Raw genomic sequence first — 15620 nt, forward strand, 5'->3', positions numbered from 1 at the left:
TACTATTACAATTTAATGTACTAATTACTGACCCTTTTATTTTGTTAAATATTCTTGGAGAAAACTGACAATTTTGAATTAGAAATCACGTGTTTTGTAATAGGTACCAAATATTCAAAATTGACACGATTTCACGCAGTTGAAGCACATTTTTTACCATTAAAGTATGTAAATTGTCTAACGAGTAATAAATGGAGGTAAATCTAAACCTGTACTATTATCTAAAAAAAATTATCTCCAACAATTTGATGGTTAAACTATTTTTAGGCTTCGAGCACTTTTCGAACATTTCTTATTTCTGTTTATGCAAGGGTTTGTCGGTTTGTGTCCTTAATTTTCAGATTTTAAAAAGTTCCTTGATTTATGTTTAGTTCTAAGCTTAGCAATTCTGTTACATGTGAAAAGTCCATTATTTATACTAAAATCCACTTACATTTTTTATACAGGGTATCACTTTCACTGAAGTTTGGCAATGGTAGGCTTTATGAATATTTTTTTGGAAAAAGGCCTCTTTATCTGCACAATACGGTTTTTTCAAGCAAGAGATGAGAAAAGAGAGCGGTTCTGGAAAAAAAATGTAAGAAAGAATTTTTTTTTTTAAATAAATAGTAACAAATGTATGCATCTACATCTTAGAGCAGGATATAGTAAATGGAGGGAGCAAGCTCAATCATTAGCTTAGCCAAATCTGTGGCAAAGACGGAAAGTCATGTGACATTAACAACGACAAGTGGCTGACATGTTTTGCATAAAACTAGGGAAAGAAACCTGATTTCTTCCAGTTCTTTGCTTTTAAATCTATCACTTGACATGGGATGTTTGTTTCACGAATGAAAGTCTTCACTCCCTCCATTTTATCTCTTCTCAATGATCTAGGGGAAACCCGGCTAAAGTGGATACCCCGGGCAAAGCGAATTTTGCTTATAACTCCCAAATAATTAGTTGGCCGGAAGCCGCATGGTCATAACAACGGTCGCCTATTGCCGCCCCGTGTGCGGCAAACACGTCGGGACGAATTCGCCTCACGCGACGCCAGTGAGCGAACAAAGTATGTTTTATGGAAAACAATATTAGTTTACAGAGGTTAGTGTTTCATTTATAACTTTAATACTATTTGTGACGTGTTCTTTGTTATGAATAGGATTTGATGTACGATTATGCAGCTTTCAACTATCCGTAGACGACGAGTTTAGATGCACTGGTCTTTTAGTAATTTTTAGTAACCTCAAATATGTATCTGAAGGGCAAAGCGGATTCGACAAAGTGAATACCATATTCACTTTGCCCGTTCATCACAAGTCACTTCATCCGAGCCTGGAAGTCCTTCAATATTAAGATCTCAAGACAATACTACCATTGAAGACCAACCTTATACTCCAAAGGGATCTGAAACAACAGAATAAGTCCAAGGCAATGACGTACCCGCCGCTTCATCCAAACCTGGATGTTCTACAAACAACTACAGTCCTTCAGTTTTACTACCTATTTCTCAACCTGTTAAACCAATAACAACACATAAACAAAAACTACAGAGATCTACACTCCAGACAAGTACTCCAGTAAAGGACAATCACAGACAAAATTTTGAAAAATAAGAAAAAGACTGTCATGATGTAAGTAGATGATGTTTCGACTAAGGCTTCTCAGAAGACTGTTAAATAGACCAAGTACCAAAACGATTAATAAAAAATCTCTGCTACAAAACATAGGACTGCATAAGAGAATGATAAGAAAAAGGAAGTAAAGAAATTTGATGATGTAAGGTGCATTTTCTGTGATGAAATCTTCATTGAAGAAGATGATCAGCAAATGGAAAACAGGATACAATATCGTATTTGTACTCACTGTTGTCATAAAAAGTGTTCTGCATTCGAAAATGGTTATGATTTTGTTTGGGATAACTGCAATGATTAATATTGCAGCAGAAAAATGTTTTTTTTTTAAATTTTATTTTTAATATGCTCCTAAATTTTGAATGTAGTCTTTTTTTAAAGATTTCTTTGCTTGTTACAATAATTATTGCAATACTTAGTAGTTTAAAAAAATGCTTTTTAATATGAGCCTTTAATTTTCGATTCTTATTTTATTCTTAAGTTCAGTTTCTTTGTTTGTAATCACAGCAATAATTAGCACTGCAGCAAAAGAATGTTTTTAAATATGTTCCTTTTATTTTCGAAGTTTATTTTATTTTTAAGTTTAATTTCTTTGTTTGCAATAGCTACAATAATTGGCATTGAAGCAAAAAAATGTTTTTTGGATATGTTCCTTTAATTTTCGATGGTTATTTTATTTTTAATGTTTAGTTTCATGACAAATAATGTTGCTCTTCGCTTTGCCCTAGTAACGAATCCACTTTCCCCGGGGTGTTGGGCAAAGTGGATAATCATGCCATTGTTGAAAACTGTCCTTATATCTAATAGTGTATTTAATATTAACGAAAACTGTTATTGCATTACGCAAGTTCATTAAATGAAGTCTGATTATAAGCATTTGTTTCAATTTCTAAAGTTAAAACTAAACGACAATAATCAAGAAAAGCTTATGGTATTCACGTTGCCCGGGTTCCCCGTATGTACCAACGGTGGTTAGCGTGCACTCAAGAACAATCGTTTCCAGGAATAAATTTATCAATTGTGTTATATCATTTACTAAACTTCCCCCCCTTAAAATAGTATCCAATAAAATAAGAATTCACGCTAAACAAAATATTAAACTTACGTAGCTTTGATGATAAACTATATTCTAGTTCCTTAGAATAAATCATAAAGAAATACATTAAAGTGATTTACTAGAGCATAGCTAAAAAGAGCCTAACTTACTTCAAAACAAGATCATTAATATTCATAAAATATAACCAAGAAAGCATAGTATTAAATTAGGAACTAAATGTACATAAATTCACTGTAGCCTTTTTGTGTTTGGATTTACATGCAAACATTTCTTTATACGCACCATTAAGCTAAACAAGTCTTCCATTTTGTTTTCCATTGAATGTTATTAATGCATTTATTGCAGAAAATTTATTTGTCACTAATTCAAAAATGCAACCAAATGACTTGGGCTTAATTGATGTGATCCAGAGTTACTTAATATTCGTTCATTTATTTCTATACTCGCAAAACATATCCCTACAACCTTTCCTAAAACGAAGATATTAAATAATTGTCCTATTTTGTATTAGAAACAACTTTAAGTCGGGGTGTTTCTACCGTGGCAGACTTGTTGAAAATCCTGCCTTAGCCATACAGTCAACTTGTGTTTGACTCGTATTTTCAGACTAGAAAATAACCTGCCATGGCATGACGGGAGAAAATTACCTATTCATGAGAGAGATTGGCTTTCAAATTTGACTTTTTCCTATAAATATTTGTACCTCAAAGCCAGATTAATGTACGTCACATTTTCTCTACTTTTCAGGAAGAGTAAAAACGTTTGTTTACTTCATACGAAGGTTTGGACTTGCGCTTGACCACCTATGATATGGAATGACTAACATACGGTTTGCAGGTGGAATTGGACGCATCTATTGATTTTCAGGGATACTACATTATTGAAATGAAACTGCCGACTTTTTGCTGCTTCAATTATGAAATTATGCCCCCTCGCTAATCATTTATAATCTACGGTTTTATACTATGGTAGAATTGACGGACATAAGTATATCCAATGACAGTATTCGTTGTTTTTAAATTGATCCTCGACATTAAAAAGAAAAAAAAACAATAGTTGCTATTGAGGAGTTATCGTTGAAAATAAGCGAAGTGACAAAAACAAAATTTTAGAGTAGAACTAAAAAACAATGTAAAGTCATTAAAATATTTGCTAAAACCTTAAAAAGGAGTTATTTGAAGTTAACAAAAAGTTTATTTTGAACATAAAACGATTAGTTAGTTTTCTTCCAGTAGTTATTTTTATGATTTCTAATCGCTTGTTCCTCCCCATGTAAGCTTTTGCTTTTGTTCTTTGGGAACTTTTTTTTCAGCACCTCATATACCTTCACTAGAAAATGGCTGCCTTTTATAAAGCACAGAGTTATGTAGTTTAATTCATTATTTATAGTGAAGTCTTTACCATCAAGAAAGAAACAAAAGACATTAACAAAAAGTTAAAAATAGTTTTGTAACATGAGAAAAAAATTCCAAAACGTTGTAAGTTATTCAAAAATAACTTTAATACAGAAAAGTAACTTAGAACTTTATTAACAGGAAAAGGTAATTGTAATGCAAGAAATGGGAGAAAGTTTCTTTTTCTTTTTCTCTTTCATTTCTACTTATTCACATAGCTTATGAAAAAAAGAGTCAACTTCGGAAAGTATCATTAGAGAACATTTTTACAAGCATCTCGATTAATAGTTTTTTTCTGAAAACATTAGTTTTGTTAAAGTGTTTTTTGTGTGTCTTCAAAGTAGCTCTCTTATTTTTATAAGCTTAAGTTTCGAAATTTCTCAAAATTTCAAGAAAGTGAAGTACCATTATGTGTCTGAAACAGAATGAGATTAAAGTGGCAAACACTTCATGATAGCGAGTTTGTTTTCGTAAAAAAAATTTAAGTACGGTCATAAGTTGCAGACAGATTTCTAATTCCAAGCTTAAAACTTCACTTTCAAAGCGTTATCAGGCAGATTTTGAAGTGATTCTCTGCACTGGATTTTGATTCTTACTTGGTAGAATAAAATAAATACCACTTTGCAAATCCTCTGTCTGCCAAATGCATCTGGGGGAAATGTTTCTTTTAAGCTCTAAAATGGGGAATAAAGTAATAACATTTGTATGATGCAAGAGAAAATAAAATATTTCTTTGACCTTTGATTAAACTTTTATCCGTTCGTAGTAAAAAGAGTCATTGTCGATAAAAGATTTCCTCAAGATTATAAAACTTATGCATCGAAGAAAGTTCTGCATTTTATTTTTATGTGTAATTAATTACGTGTCACACTATAATTACTGTCTACTTGAAACAATTTGCATTACTTGTTACAATGAAATACTTTCTTTACTTGTATCTCTTTAGGGATGTATTGTTAAAAGGAGTTGGTATATGCGTTATGTAAATTTGCTTAACTGTATGTATCTTTTTTTCAAAGCGTTTTAATGATAGAAACTTATTATTTTACCAGAGTTTTTAATTGATATCGAAGGGTCCACTGAATTTTTTTTTTGTGAGACAAATTTGTTTATTTCATGATTATATTACTATAAAATCTCCGATCAAGGTATGACGTGTGAAAATTGCTTCTATATTTGAACGAAGCAATAACCTGTTTGATGATATTTTAATAGTTAAAATTTTAACCTTAACTCCAGTGAATTAACTCTGAACTCCAGTAGATAGCGTTCATTCTTGACCACTTTTTCGTTTCTTCCTTTTCCTAAACTGACAGTCTTATTAGTAAAACAGTCAAGTGACCGGATCCAGTTCAGCCTTGTCGAAATAAAGCATTTTCCTGCATTGCCCGAAAATATTATCAAACTATCAAGATGTGGCGCGAAATTCATTGTTGGTGACGTCAGCGTTACTTGATCAGCGAACTGGCTATTATCTCTACATAGTATAAAATGAAGTGTCAAAAAGCCTCTGTGTGCATGAACTCGCAAAACTCAGGAACCACCCGGCCGATTTTGCTGAAATTTTCACAGTTTGTTCCTTTAAGTCCTGAGAAGGTTTGCAGTACACTTCGAAAACAATTCGATGACTAGTTCTTTTTTTTATTCCAATTTAGGTCCAATTTTCACACAAATTCTCGAATATGGGGGTGAAAAATTACTTGCAAATAGTAATATTATATATCGTTGGAAAGGGAAGAGTTTTCCGCGTTCTACGCAATTTGTTACAATGCTCTAACTTAATTGCGGCGGGAGTTTTTTACGTTTTTACCTCGAATTTTTTTAGGCTTAGCTAAAATTTAAGCACTACTTTCTTTATTAAATCCTTTAATATGAAGCGAAGGAATTGTCCCACAGTTTTCTTTTTGACAGCATTGGGAAGAGCTGATTTTTTTACTCCAGATCTAACTCGACCTAAGGTCGAAAATTTAACCCTCTATCTCCATTAGATAAAAAGTTACAAGCGAATTAAATGAAGTTCAAAAATCTGTTCTCTATTCAAGTTTTTAAATATTTTATTTTGCGTTTCCGCGGTAACGCTTTTTGAATCCATAGTTTATTTCCATCTTTCTCATTTTCAATTCTTAAACTTATTTTATTTTGTGTTTCCATGGTTACGCCTTTTAAATCTGTCTTTCTCATTATATTTTAATTTCTTAAAAGTATTTTAGTATCTGTGTCGTCATTGTTTGTCGAGAAGATTTTGCATGATGGTTTTTTTTTTCTTTCATTTAATCCTGGTTATTGAAGATACTTCACTTGACGCAATGGTTTTTTTCAAGTTAGACCGAGCAAAGCCGGGCAACGCAGCTAGTATATAATATATAATATATCGTCGCCTCAGAGCAACTTCTAATCCCAGGAATAACACTAAAATACCTTACTGATGCTTTGAGGCGACGATATGAGGGTTTTTAAAATTTTAACTAAAAGTCATGTTTTAATTGAAAAAAAGACCGTTAAACAAATGAATAAGATGCGGTAAAAATTTCAAAGTAATATGCAACGTTGTTTTTCAGAAGACGGAAAACGGGGTTTTTAGCTTGACGTTTTGTGAAAATCGTGTATGAAACTAAAATGGAACATACATGTTAATACATTCCAGCCCCAACTTTAATTAAATTAAGTTACTTTCAATCTACATAGGAACACGAACTCGGTGTCGTTTCAAAACTCTCTATTTGAATATTTTGAATACTTAAGAACTGAATGTTTTTTTTATAAAGGTTGTAGGCTACTAACTCCCTTTAATTGTAGATACGTAGCATTTGAAGTTCAAACTATCATGTTATATTGTGTTATGTCGACTTTCAACCAGTTCTTCAATACCACTACGATATAGACAATTTTCCACGATTATTATGATGATAATGACACAACAATTAGCATTAATATTAAAATGATCATTTTGCTACGGTGTTGTGGTCCACTAAGTATTACTTTTAGCACATCATTTGTTTCGCGCTTCCTCTGCTGCATTTTGTCCTAAATCAAGCTAATAGAAAAAAAATCTAACTAACTTAGTTTGTCTGCTTATACTTCGAAACAGAACTCAATTGTATCGTGTGATAATCAAGCCTAAAAACCAAAGCCCGGTTTTATTCGTTATCTTCGGCGCTCCATGCACACGCTCACACGTTCACAGTACGTTGCAAAAATTTACACATGTCAACTATTGCAAACCTTAAGACTCATCCAAGTACATTTATATTTCGTGCATTATAACCACAAGTGAGAGAGTTAAATTTTAAAACTACTTAATTACTAAATTTAAGGCAGTCTTTTGAACTAAGGACAACATTAGCACATAATAAGAAAGTAATTGTAACAATGCTTTAACCCTAGCATGTTGCATAAGACGTTCTTGGCATAGAACCCACAATTAAATTTATTAATTACGAACGTTTTTCAAACTAGTTAACCAACGCAAAGCATTCGCGTTGGATTATTTATACTTATACTAGAAGTACCCGCACGGCGATGCTCGTGCTAAGAAGTCAAAGGAAATTCGTTGAACAAAAAAACTCCACGCCCCCGCCCCCTTTTGATGTAAGATAATCATTTTTCTTCCAACTAAAATGCTTACACACTTTTTCAATAGACCTAATAAAGTATCTTTGGACTTTAAAACTGTTCGCCAAAATTCATAAAAATATTAACAGTAGCTTTAAAACTCAAAATAATCCTTCAAATACGTAGTTCATCGCTTAACGCGGCAAGCAACAACGCTACCATAACCCTGCACTTAAGCGAGTGAAACGATTTTTCCCCTTTAATTTAAAGTTTTTCGCCAAATATATAATAAAAACGTTGTAAAGAACAATCACAATTGAATAATACGACAAATCATATTATTTGCTTAAATAAGTAACTATCTTCAACTATAAGAACAAAAACGAACGTTGAAGAAATAAGGAAAACAAAATCCAATAGAAAAATTCTACAAAACCAAATTAGGTATACCTGAACATCGAAAAATTAACGCATTCAAAAATCTGCTTGCTGCTTACAACCGCGTAGCATGGGCATGGTTCCTCGAAGTTATCGACCCTATCGGCCAGGGCCCTCTCGAAGAGTTACCTTACCCCGCCATCTATTAGAAATTCATAGAACTAAACAATTAATTAAACATTTAATTTGCAATAACAAACATTTCGGTTCATCTCATTTTCAAAAAATAGTCTATAGCCTTCTTCAATAAATGGACTGTTCAACACAAAAAGATTTTTTCAATTAGAACCAGTAGTTTCTGAGATGAGCGCGTTCAAACAAACTCTACCGCTTTATATTATTAGTATAGATGATAGAGAGAAGAGGGGGGGGGGTATTCAGACTTAAACGACATCTTGCAGATTAAAAACGCTTCAATATATACTTTCGACAATACTCTGCATACATTATTTTCGTGTAGACGACGCAGTGACATCTTGCCGGCGATTCTTGCGTGTTGATGATGTTGCGTGTATCGAAGTATCAGTGTTGCTGAGTGGCACTGGTATGAGAAAATTTTACTGTGTGCAGGAAAACTTGGACTTTTTATTGATTTTTGATTGCGTCTGAGAGTATGTATTTTTGTGCCGGTATAGTACAAGGAATTTATGCAAAATAGTGTTAAAATTAAGATGAAAAATAGCTAAAAATGGAACTTTTATCGAACCGGTCTAGTAGCCTCCCCGGTTCTTATAGAAACAAACTGAAATTTTCAGCGAAACTTGTTTGGTAGCTTCCGAGTTCAACTCGAATGCTCACATTTGGACACGCGTTATATTTCTAGTAAAATAGGAAGAATGAGAAGGTGTACTATTGATGCGCATTACAAATCTATCTATCTATCTATCTATCTATCTATATATATATATATATATATATATATATATATATATATATATATATATCTATGTATATATATATATATATATCTATCTATCTATCTATCTATCTATCTATCTATATATATATATATATATATATATATATATATATATATATATATATATATATATATATACACTGGTGTCCAAAAGTAAAGCAATATTCATAAAATGCGAGAAAAATCTGTAAATTTTCGTAAAATTATATAAAGTTACTTATGGAGATTCATTCGTTGAAGAAGAAACAATATGTTATGCAAAATAGTATAGTCGATGGTGTCATGCGCGAATTAGGTGCGCGTTTCGGAATGTGGATAAAACAGCTCGCACGCTTTAGAGAATTCAGGCGCGTTTCATGCAATTGCTGTTCCAAGAAACATTGGATCTGATCAGGGGCGGCAAATAGGGGGGTCTAAAGGGGGCGGTCTCACCCCCAAATTTTTGAGAGGAATGATAAAAATGAGCAAATTCAATTTACGTAAATCGCCAATCAATGTTCAAGAAAAACAACCTTGCTGGTTCTCTGTAATGATTGATGAAACTCGACATATTTCCAGACAAGAGCAAGTGTTTTCCGTACTTTAAATTATTAGAAAGTCATCAAGCCTTTACCTGCTTTTTCAGAACAAAAAAAAAAAAAAAAAGATGAAGAATCGTGGTTAATTTTAACGAAAGACGCAATTTCCTCATATAGGCTAAATATCTCGTTCTTGTGTGCTCTGCTTAACGATGGCTATGAGAGGTCCGTGAAGTGATGTGGCTGCATGATTTTCACAAGAAAATGCCTTGGTGTTTTACATTCATTGTTACGCTCATACTTTAAATGTGTCTGTATGAGTGCTCTTTACTTTCTTCTGCTAGAAAGACATTTCAGCTGCTCAATGCATAGTATTCTTTCATAGATAGTCTTTAAAAATACATATTATTTTTTAAAATAATATCTCACATCAACAAATATCTTTTCTGCGGGCTCTTTAACTACGCAGTCTCCCCCCATATCATGATTACTTGCTGTTAGCCAATATGTGTTTTGTTCCATACTGGGGTAATTCGTATTTAAGAAAGTCGACCCCCAAATGAAATGCTGAAATGCCGCCCCTGGATCTGATGAAACAGAACTAATAATAGCACAAAGCCGCCAATTGGACATGTTTGCGAAAGGAAGAATCGTTGGAATGCCAGAATCTGGACGATCACAAACTGAAGTGTCTCGTATTCTTAATGTGCCTCAGTATGTAATCTCGAGACTGTGGCAGAGGTTTTCAAATACGGGAGATGTTACCCGCCGACCAGTACCAGGTTGACCAAGAGTCACAACCGCAAGCCAAGATCGTTTTCTGTCAATTTCTGCACGACGTCAAAGGGACAGCTGTGCCGGAAAACTGGGTTCGGCGCTCCGTGCCGTCACAGGAATACCAATTTCGAGGCAAACTGTTTACAGGAGACTCAATCATGTCGGTCTGTATGCCAGAAGACCAGCAGTTTACATTCCTCTCACATCAGCGCATAAATGCGCTCGTTTAAACTGGAGCTTGCAACATCGGCATTGGAGTCTGGGACAGTGGGCTAATGTGATGTTCAGTGATGAGTCCCGCTTTACTCTACGGAGTGATTCTCGTCAGGTAACGATCTGGAGAGAAAAAGGGACTCGTTTCCAACCGCAAAACATAAGAGAAAGACATCACTTTGCGTCAGCAGGAGTAATGGTGTGGGCGGGCATTATGTTGGATGGCCGCACCGACCTCCATATTTTTCAGACAGGCTCAGTCACTGGTCAAAGATACAGAGACGAGGTTCTTGAGCCTTATGTTCGCTTGTTTCGAGGTGCTGTTGGTCCTATTCATGAACGATAACGCGCCATGTCACCGAACAGCTGTGGTCGATGACTTCCTCGAATCAGAAAATATCCAGCGAATGACGTGGCCTACGAACTCCCCTGATCTGAACCCTATCGAGCATGTCTGGGATATGCTCGGGAGACAACTTGCAGCCCGTTAGCCCCCGGCAAGCTCCGCTCCGGAGCTAAAAAGAGCTCTCCAGCATACTTGGAACTGTTTAAGCCCACAACTCATCCATCACCTCATAGAAAGTATGAGTAATCGTTGTGCAGCGCGCCTGGCAGTCAGAGAGGGCCATACACACTATTGAACTTCAGCATCATCTTTTAAAGAAAAATTTTTGTGCAAAGAGAAAACTCTTCATATGCCTAATTTTCATTTAAACTATTTTTTGGGATGATAAAAGTAAATATTACCGTTTTTTTTGAGTAGTTTCCTTATTTTGTAACCGTGTTGCACTCGCATATCACGTTTCTCCCTATTTCGATGTATATTTCTCACATTACTCACATAAATAATAATTATTCTTAACTTTTGGACACCAGAGTGTGTATATATATATATATATATATATATATATATATATATATATATATATATATATATATATATATATATATATATATATATATATATATGCAACCTGTGAACAAATCAGTTTTGAACGCAATAATGAAACAGTTCAGTTGATGTTCTAAATAAAAATACTACAATAAATGGCTATTGCAGCTGATAAAGTTGAATTAAATCAGAATAAAGTTCCTGAATTTTTACTTGATTTTGTAACTATCCCAGTAGTTTCTACAGCAAGAGAAAACTTGCGAGGTAAAAGTTTTACTATTTATGACGTTACAGGTGAGGTAGATTTTGTTTTATATTTCAGAAATCTTTTGACGCGAGGGGATTCAACAAAATATGAAGTGCTATGTGTAAGTTCGAAGAAGGATATTCAGAACCTTTTCAGGAATGTAATAAAAAAAAAGAAACTTTCCAGTATGTGTTCAAGTATGTTCACGCACTCTCATATATTCTGAGCTTCTAAATTATTACTGAAGAAGCTTCTGAATTCCCGGAAATAGAAACTCAGATATACCCCACGCCAATTGCCATTCAGACTTTATAAACTAGCTTTCAAAATTGCATCTTACTTCAGATTGTTAATCTAACCATATGAATAATTGAATCGATTTTAGAAAGCGAAACTTAATTGGATGTTTAAGGCATGTGCGGTCAATTATTAATACAATTTCTGATAAATCCACTCAAAATTTTGCAGAAACAGTGACGATAAACTTCATGTCATCAAAGTTTTGAAGAATGTACCGTAACTTGATTTGAAAGAGAAAGGCAGTTGTATTCTCACTTTGAATACGACCAGTTAACTATTTCTGACCTGCAATTTTCAGAATAAATGAACACATTAAGCAGTTGAAGTATACATTATTGATATTGAAGCATACAATATCTATTAGAAAGTAATTGAAACTAAGCAAAATATTTTCTACTCAAAATTGACTAATGCATTGGAAAGTTATTTTGGAAGAACTTGTTTAAGTTTCTGCGCTGCTCAAAAATTTGTTGCTTATATTAAAATAAGTATTATATTTTTCTATACTTTGTTTTGAGTGAATATCAATAGCAAAAACGGGGAAAGTGAATGGAAATAAAGTTGTTTAGAAGCTACCTTAATGTCGTCTAAAAAAGCTTCTTAAAATTCAAAACTGTTCTTTATTTTTAGAGAAAATATGCAGATCAATTTGAAATTTTAAATTTTGCAAAGAAGAAAGTTTAATCTCTTAGCGCATTGAATCCTTTTTTTTAACACCCATGAAAACTTTCCAAAGTGATTTTTTTGAAATTCAAATTCGTTAAAACTAAACAAAAGGCAAAGTATACGATGAGAATAAATCGCGTTAATCGATTCTACACTCACTGGCCAATGAATTAGAAACCTCTGATATTTGAATTTGGATGCGTGCACTGTGCAAGGGTCTGGAGGGATCATCATGGCATGAAGCATATACTGCTGTCATGGAAATGTTGCCCTGGTATTCCTCGAGAGTAAACAAACAACCTAGCGAAACCTCGATATATCGACAGATCAAGCGCACCCTGCTATGTTGCATTTTTATCATGCTGGTGATAATGCAACCATACATCGTGGCAGAAGTGCTGAAGATTGGGGTTTGCTGAGTATCAATCTGACTTCCAACACCTTCCCTGGCCACCGCATGGTCCAGACGTTAACCCCATAGAAATAGTCCCTTCCATCTAATTTACAAGATCTAAAAAGCTGCATAGCATGGTATGTTCTGGATCTGAAGGTACTCCAGAAGCTTGTAGACTCGATGCCTAAACGAGCAGTTATCCGTGCCAAAGAAGGTCCAATAAAATATTGATATTGGGTTTTCTACTAGCCAGTGAGTGTAAAACTAGACATTATTTGAGGCAGTTATCAAGAGTCGATTCGGACCGCTTTCATATGATTTTTATGAAATAAAAACTTGTTTTGCTTTTTTAAGAAACTCTCCGTATCAATTTACAAGTATGGATCTGAAGAAAGCATTGCATTATGTGCATTTCATTCTGTTTGAAAGATCGTAAAGATGATTTTTAACTTTTTTTTCTGAAATTGCTTCAAAGCAAAAGGGCGAGCATGTAACTAAACTAAAAGAACACTTCAACATATAATAGTCGTTCGTTAAAAGATTAGAAGTGATAAATGGAAGAAAGAAGTAACATAAGACGAAACAAATTATGCTTTCCAATGGCGAAAATCTTAATTTGAACTGTTTAAAGATATGTTTTCTGTTTATTCAGGAAAGAAAAAAACGGAATTACGATAGCGCACTTTGATGAACATTATAAGTAAAATTCAACCATATAACTGTTTTTGAAGTTTTATCGGACATATTCAACTTTGGCAATGCATTCATTTTTTTTAATGAAGCATCTAAAACTCAAAATAAATAGTTATGTATGAAAAATGGAATATTTTTTGCTACAAGAATTATTAAAGCATTACATTATTCATAAGATCCCCTTTTTAAATCAATTTTACAAAAGAATCTAAGTAAATAAGGCACATTATCATTAAACACACTCCGCATCATTCATTATATAGATAAAAAGGATACTCATTTTACTCTAAAAGAGCTACATTGATAAGAAACAACATTCTTTATTCAAGATTTACCATTTTCAAGCCCTGATCACTTTTTCTGGCCTAATGCCATAAACTAAATTTGATGCCTTGGCCTTATTTTAAAAGTCTGTCCATTTTTCTTTGTTATACGATTTAACTCTTTCTAGGTCTTTATGGGTGTATTAAAAATGTTATTATTAATGAGAAGTCCTTAAAACTTTCTGGAGCAAATTAATGGTTACAAGTATTAAAAATTTTGTAAGAAACTTACGAGTTCGATTGTATTTTTCACTATGTTTCTTCTATTAATCTCACAAGCTAATTAGTATACTTATTTTTAGAAACTACTTTACTGTCGTAATATTTTTTTTTTCCTTCAGAAAAATCTTTTGTATCTATGACACTTTTCGTTACTTTATGATAATTAAGATTGATTTAATTACACTTTAATAAAACTTTTGGTAACTGATTCTCAATAAGAAATTACAAATATTTGTTAGTTCAGTTTCTTGATAAATCGCATGATTTTATTCAGTGGCGTACCTAGCATTCTGTTTCAGATGTGTTAACAAATTACGCGCGTTAGCTGAAATGCCCTAAAAATAATTGAAGTATTAGCGCAGATTTTCTCTTCATAGCAAACTAGCAAAAATACCCGGCGTTGCCTGGGTCAGTAATAATTGTGAGAAACAATCACTACTTTCTTTCGTTTTCTATTTTAACTGAAATAACTCAAAACACACCGTTTTGACGTGATTAACAATCGAGCTTCGTCCTTACCCATAAAAGTAAAATAGCAATAAGTATAAAGAACGAACGAATATTCATTTAGAATCGAAAGCGCGAATTGAAGCATATAAAAATTTGAAGAATTTCCAAAATATGATCTAACAAAAACAAAGATCACAGAAAAACCGTGCGCTTTATTTAATTAAATAGTACACACACATAAAAAGAAAAAAAACCCTTTCTATGTTCTAAGTGTGCAAAAAGTAGAGTTTCCAAATGTTTAAATGACTTTAAACTCATGTTTGCTCCGGAGAAGCCTTGATTCAAAATTTTCATTATGAATACTATTAATATTGCTGTTCTAAGGCAACGAAATTTAGTAACAATGGTTTTTATAATAAATCATTTAATGGGGAAATTATATGAAATTTACCGTGTTTTTCATCATAACTTTTTTAAACTAAGTTTTTTAGAAATAAATTATAGCCTATGTTACTTCCTGATAATGTAGCTATCTGTGGTGAAAAAAAAATGTTAAAAACCGGTCCAGTAGTTTTGAAGTTTACCCCGGACGTCCTTACATACAGAAGTAGCCATTTATGTATATAGATAAAAGTAAGGTTTCAAAGAAATTCCGGAAGGAAGTCTGTGGCGGGCCCGCGTCCAGGAGACTCCATAGCACCTACATCCTTGAAATTTTTTACAAAATTACTTCGAGTCCCGGTTGTTTGCACATAGGGTTTGGTTTTTTAAAATTCGAATTAGTTTCTTTGTAATTAATTTTTTAAGCTCAAATTTTGCGTAAATTGCCTATTATTGCCTATAAAAGAGGTGAAAAATTACTTACATATATTAATATTATGTATCGTTGACTTTTTCCACGTTCTACGCAATTTGTTTCAATGCTCCAACTTAAATACGGCGGAAGTTATTT

This window comes from Uloborus diversus, chromosome 2 (assembly GCF_026930045.1).
Source record: "Uloborus diversus isolate 005 chromosome 2, Udiv.v.3.1, whole genome shotgun sequence".
Classification (NCBI taxonomy): domain Eukaryota; kingdom Metazoa; phylum Arthropoda; class Arachnida; order Araneae; family Uloboridae; genus Uloborus; species Uloborus diversus.